This window comes from Triticum dicoccoides, chromosome 2B (assembly GCF_002162155.2).
Source record: "Triticum dicoccoides isolate Atlit2015 ecotype Zavitan chromosome 2B, WEW_v2.0, whole genome shotgun sequence".
Classification (NCBI taxonomy): Eukaryota; Viridiplantae; Streptophyta; class Magnoliopsida; order Poales; family Poaceae; genus Triticum; species Triticum dicoccoides.
In genome coordinates this window covers 762,433,169-762,451,803 of record NC_041383.1, presented here as the reverse complement: position 1 = coordinate 762,451,803, position 18,635 = coordinate 762,433,169, and positions in this window count along the sequence as shown.

The window sequence follows — 18,635 nt, the reverse complement described above, 5'->3', positions numbered from 1 at the left end:
CGAGTGCAGGACATCAGCAGCCCGCTGGCGGTGTTGCCTCCGGTGGGAAGAACTCGTCGGGCTGGTTGCGGCGTACTCTTTTCTTTTACCGTCGAGCGGACTCGAAACGGATCGACGGCGCAACCTAACCACGATTCGGCCCCTCTGCGTAGGTTCTTCATACAGGGTACGGGCTTTCGGAGAGCACAACTCAAAAGTTCAAAGCTTGGCAACTTTTTTTTGCCTTACTGGCTGGCAGAGCTCGATGGCGTGTCCTCGACAGCAGCGCGGCACTCCGGAGAGGCAGGCTTGCCGGAGTGAACACCAGAGTCGTTCTTGCCGGGCTTAGTCTTGGGTTGGTCTGCCTTTGCCTTCTCGCACTTGCCGGTGGAGCTCAATGGTGCGTCCTCGACGGCAGCGCAGCGCTCCGGAGAGATGCGCTTGCCGGAGTGGGCACCAGAGCTGTCCTTGCCGGACTTGGCCTTCTTCTTCCCCCGGGGAGCTTCAGCGGCAAGTGGCTCGCGCTCTGCTGCGGCTGCTGCTTCCCGGTAGATCTTGTCGGCGCAGATGAGCGCATCCCTCTTGTCGCCTTGGATAGAAATGACACTCATCTGGCCGGGCATCTTGAGCACATTGTATGCATGGTGAGAGGCCGCCATGAACTTGGCGAGTGCGGGTCGGCCGAGTATCCCATTGTAGGGCATGGGGATATCAGCTACGTCAAACGTGACCCTCTCAGTCCTGAAGTTCAATTCGCTGCAGAATGTCACCGGCAATGTGATCTTCCCCTTTGGTTGGCTCCTTCCCGGATTTATCCCTTGGAAGGTGCCAGTCTCTTCAAGCTCGTTGTCGGGGATCTGGAGCTTCTTGAGTACTGCGGAGGAAATCAAGTTCAGGCCGGCCCCGCCGTCAACCAGCATCTTCGTGACCTTGAGGTTGCGGATTGTTGGTGAAACCAACATCGGCAAGCACCCGACCGCAGTGATGCGATCAGGGTGGTCCTCAACGTCGAAGACGATGGGCGTGCTGGACCACTTCAGAGGCTTGCGCGCCTCGATGGACGGCTCCGCTGCGTTCACTTCTCGCACCCATTGCTTGAGTTGGCGGTGCGAGGTGTGCAGAGAGGCGCCACCGTTGATGCACAACACCTCTGTTGCCTTCTGAAACTCCTGGTCATCAGTCTCATCTTCCTCCATCTCATCATTCTCATCTTCATCTTCATCTTTCTCGCGGCCGCGGGGAGGCCTGTCTCCTTGCCGCGCCTTGGGCTTGCCGCGGTGCCCTCCCCGGGCGGGAAGCTTCTTGTCAAATCCTCCGCCACCTCCCTCGGCTCTCTCCTTATCGCGGCGCTCGTATTCAGCTTTCTGCAGCTCTGCCATCTGCTCTACTTTCTTGCAGGTTTGGAGATCATGGCCCTTGGTACGGTGGATCTTGCAATATCGCTTGCCGGAGCTATCCTGCTTGTCGGCGGCTACCACAGCCTCGCCGGAGTCGTCGGTCTTGGCCTTGTCGGAGCCGCCTCCGTTGCCGGAATGCTCAACAGCTAGTACATCCTTAGCCCTTCTCTTTCTATTGTTCCGCCTCCGGTTTTTCTTTGCCGGGGCGGCGTCCTCACTGTCACATCCTTCTGCTCCGGCAACTTCTCCGGGGATCTTCCTCCCCTCCTCAGCTCGTGCACACTTGTCGGCCAGAGCGTAGAGCTCACTGACATCTCTGATTTTGCACATCGCCATCTCCTCCCTCATCCTGCGGTTACGCACGTTCTGATGAAACGCGCTAATAACCGCGGCAGGGTGGACGTCTGGGATGTTGCGCTGCACCTGGCTGAATCTTTGTATGTACTTGCGCAGGGGCTCCCCCTCCTTCTGGACGAGCAAGTGGAGGTCACTCTCCTGGCCATGAGGCTTGTGGCCACCCGTGAAGGCGCCGACAAACTGATGACACAAGTCCGCCCATGAAGAGATGGAGCCGTCCGGCAAGTGCATGAGCCAAGATCTGACGTTAGGCTTGAGCACCAGTGGGAAGTAGTTGGCGAGAATCTTCTCGTCGCGTCCTCCGGCAGCCTGCACCGCGATGGTGTAGATGCTGAGGAACTCCGATGGATGTATCCTGCCATCATACTTCTCGGGCACGTCTGGCTTGAAGTTCTTGGTTTTGGGCCACTGGACTTGCCGCAGCTCGCGGGTGAACGCAGGGCAACCTGCCGCGTACGGCAAGTCGCCTGGTTCCCCGGGTGCGTGCACGTTGATGGCGGGCCCAGCGCGCTGGTCAGATTGGCGTCGCGCTTCTCTCCGGTGCTCGATGCGAGTGCGAGCGTCTTCGTGTTGCCGTTCTTGGAGAACGTGGCGCTGATCACGGCGAGTTCGTGGGTCCGACGACGCGGTGGAGTCGGCGTCAAGGTTGCTCCGGCGAGCTGGCGATCTTGGCCTTCGGGGCTGGGAGCGCACGGAAGCGGCACCCTCAGCGGTCCTGTCGGCGCCGGCCTGTGCCGGGGCGTCTTGCCGGGGCCTCGACGCACTCGGTCGCCGAGGCTTGTCGCCGTTAGCGAAGCCGATGAGGCTGTGTATGGTCATCCTCCAGTCGTCGATCTTGTGCGGCGCCGGAGGGTAATCTAGAAGCAACTGGGCTCGGGCCAGCGCTTCCTCCGCTGTCTTGGGTGGCGGCAGCGACGAGCGGCGCGGGGAGCGGGATGTGCTCAGACTCCCAACCGGATTGGGAGGAGCAACACCTCGTCCGGGCGATCGTACCTCACTCGCGCCAGCATGCGGGCGTGCATGCTGACCTCGAGCGTCCAGCGACCCACCGGCTTGGCCTTGCTACAACGCGAGCACGGTGCTGGGAGCACCGGGGCGTTGTTGACCTTGCACCTCCTGGGAAGGGTGCGGCGTCTGCACCCTCGCCGACGCTTGCGGGGCCTTGTTCTTGGATCTGGTGACGACGCGAGACCCACCGGCGGCACCCGCTCCTCCGCCGGCGTCCACCCCACCGCCTGCTTGCTCCGGCGGTGGTGGTGGAATGGATGTAGACGGAGCGGCCACCTCCGAAGGCTTCTTCTTCGGTGGCATGTTGACGATGATGCTGATGTAGCGCGCGTGGAGACCGGATCAGATGCTCACGACCTCGACTTCCCCCTACCTGGCGCGCCAAAGATGTCGGGGCGTTCTCCGGCCTCGAGCACCTATGGGGCACTAGGGGCCCCTTCTGGTTCGGCAAGGGAGCGGGGGTCGCGCTCAGAGCAGATCGAGGTCGAGCGCGCTAGGGGAGACGGGCGATTTTTACCCAGCTTCGGGGCTCTCCGGAGAGATAAAACCCCTACTGTTGCCTTTTTGCTTGTTATTTGATCTTGCTCGAGCGTACGAGCGTATGGTGGAGCCCTAGGTCTCGAATGGGTCGAACCCCCTCTACGTGCGCATGGGCCTCCCTTTTATAGTCTAAGGGGGTCACCGACAGGTGGCAGCGTAGGAAGAGGGGGTAGAAAGGTAAAATTGCGGGTTGGTACAACAGTGCACAACAGTGCCCCTACCTAACTCTAACGGGAGGGGACAAGGGCATTAAATGCCCGTCCGGTCACCCCAACAGTGCAGGAGGAGTGACCGTTAAGTGAGCCATCGGTTGCCACGATGGCATCTCTGTCAGTTCCGTTTGCCACCTCGCTCCGCATGGCTGTGTGGTGCCTCGCCACGTGCCCTTGGGATGGCCTTGTGACGACGCGTCACTGGGTGCGCTGGGGTTTGGGTGGCAGCCTTACCGCGGCAAGTGCCTTGCCGCAGCCCTTCTCTTGTTGTGCCGGCAAGCTTGCCGGCCGTCGGGCCTTGCCGGGGCGCGCGGGGCGCCGCGGCAAGTCTTCTGGTGATGCCTCGGTTGGCCTTCCCGGCAAGCTCCTCTTGCCGGGGCCTTCGTTTTCTTGGTTAGTACTTTGTTCTTGAATGGCAGTAATAAGGAGCGGTGGAGGGCCTTGGCGGGCGTCCGGCAAGCCTTGCCGGGGGGTGCTGCGACTGCCCGTGCACAAGTTCGGGGTACTAAGGTACCCCTACTTTAGTACACCGACAGCGCCGGATCACCACACCGGTGAGATCGTGCTCACCCACTGGCAAGCCGCCAATCAGCACCTCACGTGTTGCGAGGATGAGGAAGAGGCGTTCTGTCGGCGCGCTGGGAAAGGGCCGCGCACCAGGGCACTCGTGTCACGCCACAAGCGCTCCTGCGAGCGCCGTGGCTTTTAGTTGGAGTATAATTTTTGTTTCGTAAGGCAATCTCATTAGTTTTGGGACGCAAATGATAAATCCCGAACGTTCAGGAATTATTAGCGTCCTTAATTAAGTATGTAAAAGGGAAAGTTTGGAAACCTTGTGTATTCGTATGCATTTTGTAAGTACGTGCATATAGCACAAACTTTACTATATACTATCGCACTACTACTAGTACCTCCGTCCAGGTCAATAAGTCATCTTTGGTTGTGCACCGTGACCTAGAAGGAGGGAAGACTTATACACCTAGACGGAGGGAGTACTACTATTACTTATGTACGTGCAAATGCATGTTTTAACATTACGATGCGGTTTTGCAAAAGTAGAAACACAACACTAGTCAAGCTTGTGAAATGATTCAATGCAAAACAAATGCAAAAATGCTCATTTGATTGTTTACTTTTAGCTTCCTTCTCTGTGGTTATTTCTCTGTCGTACTTTGTACGGAGTATCTCACTGGTTGGAAATGCATGCAAATTCCCAAACCGCTTCCTACACGCTGTATCAAATTTTTTGCCTAACAAGTTGTGTCGTGCAATTGGAATTCCAACTTCACTAGTACTACTACTAGTAGGAGTACCAGGGCCAGTTCTTTTAGGCTTCTAGATTAGTAACCCCATAACTACTACCTCCGTCCTGGTTTATTGGTCTCCATTGTAATCTGTGTCAAATTTTGATCATAAATTTAACTAATGAAATGTTAGTGCATGTCACATGCACTAACATTTTATCAGTTAAATCTTTGGTCAAAATTTAGCACAAATTACAATGGTGACGAATAAACCAGGACGGAGGTACTAGTAGTAGTTTAGAAGCCCAAATAAATGAGTGAGGCGCCTTAATGTTACTCTTCACTGTGACTAGTCTTATGGGAAAAGCTGGCGAAGCCGCCAAAAGAACTGGCCCTAGGAGTAGTAGCTAGGGATACTAGGAGTAGTAGCTAGGGATCGAGTGTGCGATATGAACCAGAGAAAGTAAATGTAGTGAGATGAAATGCAAAAAAGACGGAGGGATGTGATGGTTGCTTGTCCGTTTATTTTACTATGCCACTTATTACTGGGAGTGGTTGGGTTTTGTGATATGACGGCTTTACTGCCGCGCCACGAGCAGGGTGAGACTCCCATGCAGTGCCGCCCTCTAGACTAGTACTACATCGGTCGTGGTTTATCCCCTATTGAATTTCACTAAAGATTTAACTGACAAAATGTTAGTGCATGTCAACAAAAACAATATCGTTGGATTCGTATTTGAACATAGTTTTCAATGATATAATTTTAGGTGACATGCATTTTCATTTATCGTACTATATATAATGTTAGTTCAATTTTTGGTCGTACTAATCTATAGTAAGGTGCATGTGCGTTGCACAGAAGAGTGAAATGCATTGATCGGGGAGTTGTTTATTTTGACAAAAGATGTGGGGGTCATCTCATGTGTAACAGGTATCGATAGGTTTCTTCGGATATTATTTCATCCCTAGACCTCACAAACATCCGGGTGAAATAGATAAAAAGTATCTTTTGCCATTGTTGAGGAAATCGTTAACTGGTAGCTGCTCTGTTGGCTTGCGAGCAGGGGATTAATAGGCTAATCGGCAACTTAATAGGCCATTTAATCAATTAATCGAACGATTTATTGGTTTAACGGCTACTCGGTGACCCTACAAGTAGGGGTTAATCGGCAAGTTAACTGGTTAATCGGACGAATTCTTGAACAGGGTCTTTTGCAAACAAAAGCGTTCAACTGTTCAACCTGCATCCAAAACTCGTGAAGAAATAACTCTTATTGTGCTTTGCAAGAAATGATCTTCAAGAATTAGTTTTTGAGTATCCATTCTTATACATGTTGGCTACAGATAACATGGCACTTTCTTATAGTCAACAGCTGGCTATACTATTTAAGTCCATGCCGTTATACACCTAGATGGAGGGATTAAATCAGGTTGACTTGGAAGGGGGCACAGGACGATATGTAAGAAATGGTTCATCATAAGTCTTTCACCAGTACTGTAGTAAAAATTCATACATGGAAGATTCTAGACAAAACCATAAATGGATACACTTTTATTCATGCGCGATACTCCAATAGAGCAAGATCATGCATGGAAGTCTCCACATGCTTAGACAGCGGATTACCTTGAGCGAAGACTAATGATCAACATTTAACTTGCTAATGCAGATGTCTAGGTGAACCTCCTTGGAGTCCCCGTGCACACTATTGGGGGTCAAATAATACCGTGCGTCTTCCATGTCCACATCGGCGGGAAGGTCCCAGCTCGGCAGAGTCCAAGTCAGCTTGACGTAGCCAGTGTCCCTGCCCACGTACCTCCGAGGGGTAGTAATAGTGAGCACGCACCCGTACATCGGCCTCGTGTCGGTGTAAACGTCAGCGGCGTCGCCCCTAATGCACACTACAGAGACGGGGTGATGGCTTGCGCGGGCCTTGCCAATGCCCACGATCAAGAGGAAGACGCTGCCGCCCTCCTCCGAGACTAGAAGGCGGCGGTGATCCTCCAGCGACTCCGGCACGGTGAATGGGTAGCACGTATCGTACTTGATGTTCTTCGCCAAGGGCCAATAGTGATCGCTGCACGCCTGCGTGAGGTGATGCACGATGTCCGCCGGCGAGCCCCAAAACGGCACCGGGCACTCATAGCAGTAGACAAAGGGCTCCTTGGAGGCATCGACCAGGCCCTCCATGAAACGGGAGTGGCTGTAGAGGACGTTCCACCAGTTGAATATATGGCAAGTTACTACGAGATTTAGTCCGAATAAGCACAAAATAAATCATGACGGTTATAACAGAGATTAAACTAATCATGCGGACTAGCATAGTAGATGAACAGATCGAATCTAGGACACAGGCTAGAAACATGAATTCTACCACGATTTCGAATAGGAAGGACAGAAACACATACGGTGCAATGGGAGCAGCACCATTGGCGTTGAGGTTGTCGCCCATGTCGTTGAGGAATAGGTTGCCGAGGTCGGGTAAGAAGTCGTCGTCGGTGAAGTCATCGCTGCTAGCAGTCATGAGAGTGTGCTCCCCAAATTTCAACAGCGCCCGCCGAATGGAGCGCAGGAGGGAGTGGCTGTAGGGGACGTTGCAGCCGCCGAATGGAGCGCAGGAGTAGCCCACGAAGCAGTAGATGGTGCTCCTCCCTAGTCTCTATTCTTATCTCTATCTGTACTACACTTCTTTGTTTTTTTTATAATATACTAGTTGTAGTTGTCAAATCGAATAGTACTACGCGGTCCACTGCACACCCGGCTGAACACGCCTCCTTGCCTCCATCAAACCCCTCCGTTAAACCCGCATGCAAACCGAGAAACCTACTCCGGCCCGCGGGAGGAAATTTGCCGGTTGCGGTTGGAGAATAATAGAGTCACGTACAATCCATTTGAGTTAATTGCGTGTATGATTCTCCATCTATAAAAAGTTAATTGCATCCTTAATCTTGTATTCTAAGTACTCTGTGGGTTCCATTGTCAGTACAGTGTACATGACTTGCAGGCTGGCTACAGATTCGTACAGAAAGTTAAAAAGAAACAAATCCATCCTTAATCTTGTATTCTAAGTACTCTGTGGGTTCCACTGCCAGTACATTAGCGAAAGAAGTACATATTTAAAAAATATAAAAAGCTAAAATTTAGGACAAAATTCGAACTCAGGTCATCGCGCTGCGAGCATCCGGCCCGGACCAGTACACTAGGTTTGGTTGCGGAGAATGCAAGAGATAAACCTTTATAACAATGAGCCCATCCGTTGCAATGGATCCAAAGTAGAATAATACATATTCACAAATTTGAAAGAAAACAGTTTACTTTTGATATACATATCACTAAAAATATCTTATGTTTCACTCCAAATATATTCTTTGGGCTGTTTTGATGAAGTAAGGGAGGAATGTGGTTGGTTTCAAGATACTAAGGGGTTTTGTGTAAACTGGAGCAGAGAAGTGGGAATTGTTGCAAAAGGCTACAACTTACATCACAGCCGTTAGATGCAGATCTAATGGTAAGAAATGGCGGATGGCAGACACACCATCATCACCAACTGAGTCTTTTATAGGAGTAAGAGTAGAGAAAAACCGAGTTGGTGATGATGGTGTGCCTGCCATCTTATAATATAGACTGTCCGATCTATATCTGATGGATAGAAAGCAAACTATGACAATTTTACAAAAGATACCCGCACCTCTCTCCACATTTATAAATAAGGCCTTGCCTCGTTCATCCTTATCTCCCACAATCTCATTGCTGAGCAATTACAAAAGGAAGTCTCTGGAACAATCTGGCATGGTGGCTGCTGCCGGCACCGTCCATCCCGATGCCTCCGCCCAGTCCGACCACCAGTCATCACCATGCCCCACTCCTCCTCACCTCTATCATCTTTCTCGACATATCATTTTTTCGATGAAATGGTCGACATACCATTTTCCGATAAAATTCTCAAGATATCAGTAGTTTTTACACATGGGATTACTCCTGCATGGGTTAATCACAATAGGTGTTTTGTAAAAAAATGCATCTTGATGGTTCGTGCAATGCATGGGCATCTTGCTATTTTTTTGCATATAATTCCAAACACCACGTAGACACGGTCTTTGACCATTTTACAACTATGTTAGTATCATTGTTAGTGGTCAGCCGTTGCAAGTTATAGCCCCGGGTGTTTTAACCATTTTTTTAGTAATGATATCTGGCGATTGTTCGGCACGAGCTCAATCCTGGCGAATCCCACGTAACCTTCTGATTTCCATCCGACAGTGGCCTGTTTTTAAGCCGTAGTATTTGACAAAACCGCCACCCTTACACACGTATTGTAACTGCGTCACGAGCATTTGCAACTGACATGTCTCCCAGCGAACGTTTGCTGGGGATTGGAGTTAGCACCGATGGTGGTTCATAGTCGTTCCACGCTCGGGCATTGAAGTTTGTAACTATTTTAGATTAGAATATACTACTCCAGTACTACTCTACCCAAGCAAGTTAGGGAATAGTAGTAGGTATTGTAGGGAGTACCAGTACTTTGATCACTCAAGCAAGTTGTCTGACTTCGATATGACCCTACGCTGCTGGAATGTGTCTCGTAAGTCAAGCAGCGTGATGTAGTCATCATCACTTGTCCACTTCCCGCAACATATATTCGCTTATCCATCTTTGTCCGCTCTTCCATCCCCGCTAAGGCGCCTCCCCCCTCGTCCAATCTTCCATCTCCGCTAAGGCGCCTCCCCCCTCATCCGAAACCCATGCACTAACAATGGCAGAACTGAGCAACGTCCGCCGAAAGAGTGGCTGGAATTCTCTCCCCACAGAGGTAATCAAGCTCATTGTTTCGCATGTGGACAATCTCAGTACCATGCCGCTCGCCGTGTGCTCGTCGGGGCTGTACCGTTTACTCAAAGCCCTCAGGCCGCAGCTTTTTAAGCCAGCTCCTTGCTTGCTGATGCCGCCTGATCTTCAGAAACGGCATGTCACGCAGCATAACGATCATAGGGTGGCGAGCATCAACCCCCTTGACTGCGATCTGATCCCCGTCACCCTCAACTACATTAACAGTATGTACTGGGTCGGCATGAACATGTCTTGGATGATGCTGGTTGACGGTCGCATCAGCTGGATGCTCGTGGAGGTCTACACCCGGTGATTGATCCCCCTTCCTTCAATTAACACTGCACTGCTTTTGCACCGCGGCCCAGAATACTCGGAATCTTACAATAGCCAACATGATACCAAGTTTGATTTGCTCAAGGTTGTAATCTACCAAGTGCCCACAAGATCTGCGAATTATAAAGACTTCAGGCTAATTGCGTTCTTCAACCGCAGTCTCGCCTATCTGACAGGTCACTGCGGTAAGTGGATAAATCTGCACATCCATCGCAGGATCATACATCCTCCATGGTTCTCTGATGCCATTGAAGACAAGGGCTTCATTTATGCTTTCGACTAATTCTATGGCTAGACGTATTACTGGCCTACTCCAGTCATCGCTACAAACGGTTGTTACAGCAGTATGTTACTTTCCGATGATATCATGATGGCTTGCTTATATTACTGTCAACATTTACTGAAGAAATATTCATGCTCATAACATGTTGTTCTTAAGATTGACTACATCAAGAGCCCTTTTTTATTTGGCTCCAACTTTTTTTAGGGTTATTTGACTCCAACTTGATATGATGTTGTAGGCCGCCTGGTGTCCCTACCCTTCCTAATCCCAGAACCTTTGAAAGAAAAGCAGCATGGCAGTTGTAGGTGGTTCCTGGCTCAATCAGATGAAGACGAACGATTTATGATCGTTCGCACGCACCAGACGTGTTATTTCATGGAATACAATCACAGTCATTGCATGGTCTTTGAGCAGGATCCCAGCTTCTCTGGGCCTTCAGGAATTCTTGACTGGAGGTTGGTAAGTAACCTTGGTACACGCTCTTGTTGGGGAACGTAGTAATTTCAAAAAATTTCCTACGCACACGCAAGATCATGGTGATGCATAGCAACGAGAGGGGAGAGTGTTGTCTACGTACCCTCGTAGACCGAAGCGGAAGCGTTGACACAACATAGTGGAAGTAGTCGTACGTCCTCCCGGTCCAACCGATCCAAGCACCGTTACTCCGGCACCTCCAAGTTCTTGACACGCGTACAGCTCGATGACGCACCCTCGATCTCCAATCCAGTAGAGGCTCCGAGGGGGAGTTCCGTCAGCACGACGGTGTGGTGACAATCTTGATGTTCTCCTGTCGCAGGGCTTCGCCTAAGCACCGCTACAATATGATCGAGGTGTAATATCGTGGAGGGGGCACCGCACACGGCTAAGGAACGATCAATGATCTACTTGTGTGTTCTAGGGTGCCCCCCTACCCCCGTATATAAAGGAGGGAGGGAGGAGGAGGCCGGCCCAAGGGGGGCGCGCCATTGAGGAGGGGGAAACCTACTCCAAGTAGATTTCCCTCCCTTTTCCTTATCTTATTTGGAGGGGGAAGGAAAGAGTACTAGTATTAGGAAGTAGTACTAGTAGTAGTATTAGGAAGAGGGGGAAGGAGAAAGGAAAGGGGGGGCGGCCCCCCTCCCCAATTCGGTTTGGTCTTGGGGGGGCGCGCCCCCCTCCCTTGTTCCTTCTCCCTTCCTCCTACATGGGCCCAATAAGGCCCATATACCTCCCGGGGGGTTCCGGTAACCTCCCGGAGCTCCAAACTTCTCCGGATCCTTTCCGGTGTCCAAATATATCTGTCCAATATATCAATCTTTATGTCTCGACCATTTCGAGACTCCTCGTCATGTCCGTGATCATATCCGGGACTCCGAACAACCTTCGGTACATCAAAATACATAAACTCATAATATAACCGTCATCGAAACCTTAAGCGTGCGGACCCTACGGTTCGAGAACAATGTAGACATGACCGAGACACGTCTCCGGTCAATAACCAATAGCGGGACCTGGATGCCCATATTGGTTCCTACATATTCTACGAAGATCTTTATCGGTCAGACCGCATAACAACATACGTTGTTCCCTTTGTGATCGGTATGTTACTTGCCCGAGATTCGATCGTCGGTATCCAATACCTAGTTCAATCTCGTTACTGGCAAGTCTCTTTACTCGTTCCGTAATACATCATCTCGCAACTAACTCATTAGTTGCAATGCTTGCAAGGCTTAAGTGATGTGCATTACCGAGAGGGCCCAGAGATACTCTCCGACATTCGGAGTGACAAATCCTAATCTCGAAATATGCCAACCCAACAAGTACCTTCGGAGACACCTGTAGAGCACCTTTATAATCACCCAGTTACGTTGTGACGTTTGGTAGAACACAAAGTGTTCCTCCGGTAAACGGGAGTTGCATAATCTCATAGTCATAGGAACATGTATAAGTCATGGAGAAAGCAATAGCAACATACTAAACGATCGTGTGCTAAGCTAACGGAATGGGTCATGTCAATCAGATCATTCAACTAATGATGTGACCTTGTTAATCAAATAACAACTCCTTGTTCATGGTTAGGAAACATAACCATCTTTGATTAACAAGCTAGTCAAGTAGAGGCATACTAGTGACACTCTGTTTGTCTATATATTCACACATGTATTATGTTTCCGGTTAATACAATTCTAGCATGAATAATAAACATTTATCATGATATAAGGAAATAAATAATAACTTTATTATTGCCTCTAGGGCATATTTCCTTCAGTCTCCCACTTGCACTAGAGTCAATAATCTAGATCACATCACCATGTGATTCACATCGATAGTTCACATCATCATGTGATTAACACCCATAGTTCACATCGCCATGTGACCAACACCCAAAGGGTTTACTAGATTCAGTAATTTAGTTCACATCGCTATGTGATTAACACCCAAAGAGTACTAAGGTGTGATCATGTTTTGCTTGTGAGAGAATCTTAGTCAACGGGTCTTTCACATTCAGATCCGTTATGTATTTTGCAATTTTCTATGTCTACAATGCTCTGCACGGAGCTACTCTAGCTAATTGCTCCCACTTTCAATATGTATCTAGATCGAGACTTAGAGTCATCCAGATCGGTGTCAAAACTTGCATCGACGTAACCCTTTACGATGAACCTTTTGTCACTTCCACAATCGAGAAACATATCCTTATTCCACTAAGGATAATTTTGACCGTTGTCTAGTGATCTACTCCTAGATCACTATTGTACTCCCTTGCCAAACTCAGTGCAGGGTATACAATAGATCTGGTACACAACATAGCATACTTTATAAAACCTATGGCCAAGGCATAGGGAATGACTTTCATTCTCTTTCTATCTTCTGCCGTGGTCGGGTTTTGAGTCTTACTCAATTTCACACCTTGTAACACAGGCAAGAACTCTTTCTTTGACTGTTCCTTTTTGAACTACTTCAAAATCTTGTCAACGTATATACTCATTGAAAAAACTTATCAAGCGTCTTGATCTATCTCTATAGATCTTGATGCTCAATATGTAAGCAGCTTCACCGAGGTCTTTCTTTGAAAAACTCCTTTCAAACACTCCTTTATGCTTTTGCAGAATAATTCTACATTATTTCCGATCTACAATATGTCATTCACATATACTTATCAGGAATGCTGTAGTGCTCCCACTCACTTTCTAGTAAATACAGGCTTCACTGCAAGTCTGTATAAATTATATGCTTTGATCAACTTATCAAAGCGTATATTCCAACTCCGAGATGCTTGCACCAGTCCATAGATGCACATTTTTTAACACCTTTAGGATCGACAAAACCTCTTGGTTGCATCACATACAACTCTTCTTTAATAACTCCATTAGGGAATGCAGTTTTGTTTATCCATTTGCCAGATTTCATAAAATGTGGCAATTGTTAACATAATTCGGACAGACTTTTAAGCATTGATACGAGTGAGAAAATCTCATTGTATTCAACATCTTGAACTTTGTCAAAAACCTTTTTCGACAAGTCTAGCTTTGTAGATAGTAACACTACTATCAGCGTCTGTCTTCCTCTTGAAGATCCATTTATTTTCTATGGCTTGCCGATCATCGGGCAACTCCACCAAAGTCCACACTTTGTTCTCATACATGGATCTCATCTCAGATTTCATGGCCTCAAGCCATTTCGTGGAATCTGGGCTCATCATCGCTTCCTCATAGTTCGTAGGTTCATCATGGTCTAGTTACATGACTTCCAGAACAGGATTACCGTACCACTCCGGTGCGGATCTCACTCTGGTTTACCTACGAGATTCGGTAGTAACTTGATCTGAAGTTACATGATCATCATCATTAGCTTCCTCACTAATTGGTGTAGTAGTCACAGGAACAGATTTCTGTGATGAACTACTTTCCAATAAGGGAGAAGGTACAATTACCTCATCAAGTTCTACTTTCCTCCCACTCACTTCTTTCGAGAGAAACTCCTTCTCTAGAAAGGATCCATCTTAAGCAACGAATATCTTGCCTTCGGATCTGTGATAGAAGGTGTACCCAACAATTTCCTTTGGGTATTCTATGAAGACGCACTTCTCCGATTTGGGTTTGAGCTTATCAGGATGAAACTTTTTCACATAAGCATCGCAGCCCCAAACTTTAAGAAACGACAACTTTGGTTTCTTGCTAAACCACAGTTCATATAGTGTCGTCTCAACGGATTTAGATGGTGCCCTATTTAACGTGAATGCAGTTGTCTCTAATGCATGATCCCAAAACGATATTGGTAAATCGGTAAGATACATCATAGATTGTACTATATCCAATAAAGTACGGTTATGACGTTCGGACACACCATTATGATGTGGTGTTCCAGGTGGCACGAATTTGTGAAACTATTCCACATTGTCTTAATTGAAGACCAAACTCGTAACTCAAATATTTGTCTCTGCGATCAGATCGTAGAAACCTTATTTTCTTGTCACGATGATTTTCCACTTCACTCTGAAATTCTTTGAACTTTTCAAATGTTTCAGACTTATGTTTCATCAAGTAGATATACCCATATCTGCTCAAATCATCTGTGAAGGTCAGAAAATAATGATACCCGCCGCGAGCCTTAACACTCATTGGATCGCATACATCAGTATGTATTATTTCCAATAAGTCAGTTGCTCGCTCCACTGTTCCGGAGAACGGAGTCTTAGTCATCTTGCCCATGAGGCATGGTTCGCAAGCATCAAGTGATTCATAATCAAGTGATTCCAAAATCCCATCAGCATGGAGTTTCTTCATGCGCTTTACACCATTATGACCTAAACGGCAGTGCCACAAATAAGTTGCACTATCATTATTAACTTTGCATCTTTTGGTTTCAATATTATGAATATGTGTATCACTACGATCGAGATCCAATGAACCATTTTCATTGGGTGTGTAACCATATAAGGTTTTATTCATGTAAACAGAACAACAGTTTATTCTCTTACTTAAATGAATAACCGTATTGCAATAAACACGATCAAATCATATTCATGCTCAACGCAAACACCAAATAACATTTATTTAGGTTCAACACAAATCTCGAAAGTATAGGGAGTGTGCGATGATGATCATATCAATCTTGAAACTACTTTCAACACACATTGTCACTTCACCCTTAACTAGTTTCTGTTTATTCTGCAACTCCCGTTTCGAGTTACTACTCTTAGCAACTGAACCAGTACCAAATACCGAGGGGTTGCTATAAACACTAGTAAAGTACACATCAATAACATGTATATCAAATATACCTTTGTTTACTTTGCCATCCTTCTTATCCGCCAAATACTTGGGGTAGTTCTGCTTCCAGTAACCATTCCCTTTGCAGTAGAAGCACTTAGTCTCAGGCTTAGGTCCAGACTTGGGCTTCTTCACTTGAGCAGCAACTTGCTTGCCGTTCTTCTTGAAGTTCCCTTCTATCCCTTTGCCCTTTTCTTGAAACTAGTGAAAGTGCGTTATATCGACTAGAGGAGGGGTGAATAGGCGATTTTTATGAAATTCTTCACTGAGGAATTTTCCGGTGAGGAAATTCCTTAGCGAAGAACTATTTGCAGCGGAATATGTACTCAGAGGTAAACATAACAGATTACACACATAGTCAGCATGATGAAATGAAGACTAGAACAGAGTACAAGAAGCGTAAACACAGGATAACAAGATGAAGACAAACAGACTGAAGAAATTGAACTGAGGAATTTGTGAAAGTCTTCAGTCAAAGTCTTCAAGCACAGATATGAACAACATACAACATAGACTGAGGAAATGGATGAGTTGAGGAAATAGAACCAGTCAGTTGGTGAAGACAATGATTTGGTAAACCCGTTCCAACTGCTGTCTCAGTTGTACGTCTGGTTGGAGCGGCTGAGTATTTAAACTCGAGGACACACAGTCCCGGACACCCAGTCTCTGAGCCGCAACTCAGGACACCCAGTCCTCACCGTATTCTCCTTGAACTAAGACCACGCAGGCCTCGTCCAATCACTCGTGGTAAGTCTTCAGGTGACTTCCAAACCTTCACAGACTTGGTCACTCGGCGATCCACAATTCCTCTTGGATGCTCTAGACCTTGACGCCTAACCGTCTGGAAGAAGCACAGTCTTCAAAGGTAACAAGCGTCGGATCCACGCAGGATCAATTTCTTCAGTGATGCTCAATCACTTGGGGTTTTGTGGGTTTGGTTTTGGGATTTTCCTCACTTGATGATTTTCGCTCAAAGTCCTCGGAGGATGGGTTGCTCTCAAATGACAAGTGTCAAGTTCTCTCGGAGCAGCCAACCAGCTAGTGGTTGTAGGGGGCGGCTATTTATAGCCTAGGGAGCAGCCCGACATGATAAGACATAAATGCCCTTCAATGATATGACCGTTAGGTGGATAAGATATTTTGGTCCGCCGGCGCGCAGCACAGCAACTGTCGGAATTTGACTTTGAAAGTCCTCAGGGCTATCATGTTCCTCACTGTGTAGGCAATTCGCACTGGCAAATTCCTAACTCCTCAGTCAGAGCAAAGTCATCAGTGACCAGAAGAACTGCGTCTCTGTCACTGAAGAATTTGACTGAACTGTATGAGATTTCCAATGGCTTCACTCGAAGGGATTGGTAGGTGTAGGATTTTGAGTTGAGCATCACATGGAAATTTTTCCTTAGTATTTCCTCGACCCCCTTTAACAGTACGGTGTTTCGTATGACTCAAGAAAGAGAAAATGAACCTACGAAAACAAAAGTCTTCACGCTTCATATTCCTCGAATGAATATCAAGTCTTCATGGTCACACCAATTTCTTCACTTTCAAAGTCTTCAGAAAGTCTTCAGAATATCAAAGTCTTCAGTTGAAGAACTTCATTTTTAGGGGTCGACTTTCTCTGTAAATATCAAACTCCTCATAGACTTATAGACCTGTGTATACTTACAAATGCATCAGTTACTTAACCTATAAGTCTTCAATACACCAAAATCACTAAGGGGCACTAGATGCACTTACAATCTCCCCCTTTTTGGTGATTGATGACAACATAGGTTAAGTTTTCAACGGGGATAAACATATGAAGTGTAAGTATTGATATTGAGGAATTTGACTGCAAGATATAGAAGAACTCCCCCTGAATATGTGCATAATGAGGAATTTGCTGTTGAGGCAATGCACATTTGAAGATTTGAATCATGGAGATCTCCCCCTATATCTTGTAATTCATACACGCATTTGATATATATACTATGAAGAATTTGAAATGCATGATGAAATATGGTGCCTGATGAGATTCAGCATGCATGCAATAGTATTGACTAGGAATAAGCATGCGGAATATCACATCAAAAGTATCAGAGCTCAAATATCACATTCAGAGCTTAGTGCTTCAAAAGCATCAGAGCATAACACGTATCAGAGCATATCACGAATCAAAATCAGAGCATCAGATGCACGGTGCAAAGTCAGCACAATGCACGATCAAAAGTATCAGGGCACCATCGGATTTAAGATTACAACTCGATCCAATAAAAGTTTCGGAAGAACGAGAGTTGTAACTTAATAAAAAATGCCCATAATATAAACCCGCTTGAAGACTAACTCAGATTTCTCCCCCTTTGTCATCAAATGACCAAAAGGATCGAAACTGAGGACTGACGCCCCTGAAGATATTCAAGTTGATGGAGGAGCGCCAGCATTGTCGGGGTTGGATGTTGAAGTAGGGCCTGCCGTAGTGTCGTCCAAATCTTCATATTCATCAGTGTCGCGCGATGAAGAATAAGAGCTGGCCACCACATCAGGAACTTTGACTCGTTTGAATTTCTTTGGAGGTGGTGCAGACCAGTCATAAGCTTCCTGAAGACCCATAGTCTTCAATTCTTCCGTGGAATAGACATGATTCAGAACAGCCCAAGTGCGGTTGAGGGTTTCAAGAAGGTAGTACTGGTTTTTCTTCACTGCATTATGCGTTGAGGTCATATTGTGAAGAATTGCAGCAAATTGGCGCTTCACCCATTTCTGATTTCGATCAACCTTCTGATGAAGACTGAGGAGTAACTCATGATCAGTCATCACCCTGGGTGCTGTGGCTTGAGGCTGTTTCTTGGTTGAGGTATTTGCGGCAGTATCATGCGTTGCAGAATCGTCATTGGTGGAGTAAGATGCAGCCTTGCGAAACTGACCATCCAATGGACGAGTGCCTTCATCAATTACGGCTGCTGCCTTGCCCTTGTCATCAGATGATGAAATTGGTCGCTTCAGGACTTCAATGGGCGGCAGGAAGCTGCCATGGTTCAGAGTGTCAGCCTTGTAATTCAGTGAAGATCTTGCCCTTATGAATCGCATGATCCAAGGCGCATATGGCTTCAGCTCAAAAGGTGACATTGCAACGTTGGCCAGAGTCCTCATGAAGAAATCATGGAAGTTGACAGGAACGCCATGAATGATATTGAAAAGCAAGTTCTTCATGATGCCAACGACATCT